This window comes from Cynara cardunculus, assembly GCF_001531365.2.
Source record: "Cynara cardunculus var. scolymus isolate 2C chromosome LG 12, CcrdV1, whole genome shotgun sequence".
NCBI classification, from domain to species: Eukaryota; Viridiplantae; Streptophyta; class Magnoliopsida; order Asterales; family Asteraceae; genus Cynara; species Cynara cardunculus.
The window spans coordinates 14,759,996-14,761,569 of NC_037539.1; positions in this window are offsets into that span (position 1 = coordinate 14,759,996).

A 1,574-nucleotide genomic window follows, 5' to 3' on the forward strand; every position below is an offset into this window, starting at 1 on the left:
CATTTGCACCCAAAGACATGAAAATATTTGACATTTGGTCTTCTTTGGTTGATGAACTCATAAGGTGTCTTCTGGTGTCTCTTGTTGATGATTGATCTATTCTGGGTGAAGCATAATGTGGAAATAGCTTCAGCCCAGAATGTGATGGGTAACTCCGATGAAGCAAGCATGGTCCTTGCTTCTTCCACTAGGGTTCTGTTCCTTCACTCTACCACTCCATTTTGTTGTGGAGTTCTTGCTGATGAGAAGTTTTGTGTAATGCCTTCACTGAAGAGGTATTCATCGATTCTGGCATTTTTGAATTCAGTTCCATTGTCGCTCTAACCTTTATTAGTTTTTGTTGTAGAATGACTTGGAACCTTTTCATCACTCCAATGAGTAGGTCTGGAACATCTGATTTCTTCTTTACAAATTCAACCCAGGTGTATCTGGAGTATTCATCGACCATTACTAACATATACTTCTTTCCAGAGAGACTTTGAGTTGATATAGGCCCACAGAGGTCTATATGTACCATGTCCAAGGGCTTGGTGCAAGAGATTTCTGACTTGGTTTTATGTGAGGCCTGTTTTAGCTTTCCCATCTCACAGGCTGAGCAAAGATGATCTTTTTTGAATTTGAGATCCGGAATTCCCTTGACCAATTTCTGATGCCATAGTCAATTTTCATTGCTCTTATGAGACACAAGACAAAGGGTGTCTTGTCCCATGGAGGACTCCAAATCTAGAAGATAGAGATTTCCTTCTCTCTTTGCCTTGATTATTGTGTGACCGGGCTTCGTTTCTATGATACAGAAACCTTTGCGAAACCTGACTTCAAGACCCTTGTCGCAGAACTGGCTTATGCTTAGTAGGTTGTGCTTCAATCCTTCGACATAAGTGTAACGCCCCAACCAATACGTTGCATGTAATACATATTTCATACAAAAGAAATACATATTATTATCTCATTCAGGTCCCCTAGTACAAGAATCTAACATGACCAATTACAAGGTCCAAAATTTCAAAATACATTTCTTGTACTAATCAGTCAAAACAGATCTTCAAGCAAAAGCGCAATAAGGAAAATATTCCACCTTCCCCTTCCCCTTACTGTCTGAACCTCCTGCAACACATAGTTTAAAATCACAAAAAGAGGGTTAGACTGAAAGGTCTACTGAGATACCCTATTCATGTCATTGCAGGGTGAAGGATCACCAAAATCTTTATATAAAAAAAATAACTATTCATATATATAACAAATATATGAATACACAAGAACATAATACCAGATCTTTCCCATTTATCAAGCAAAGCATTCTGCTTATTCAAATCTCATAATTCTGAACCAATCAGGTACCACATAATGCCACTTTTAAACCTTTTCTTAATCAACAAGGTTATTTCAAAGCTTCAGGCCAAACCTGACATTTTCTCCTCAATAACATCCAAACCATGATTTCCAATAAGAACCTTGATTCTAATTCTTTAAGTCACAAAGAAATAAAGACTCCGGACCACGGTAATCTTAAAAGATATAATAGAATGAGTTATAGCATATAACACACATACAAATGCCACCCTTATATCCAAAGG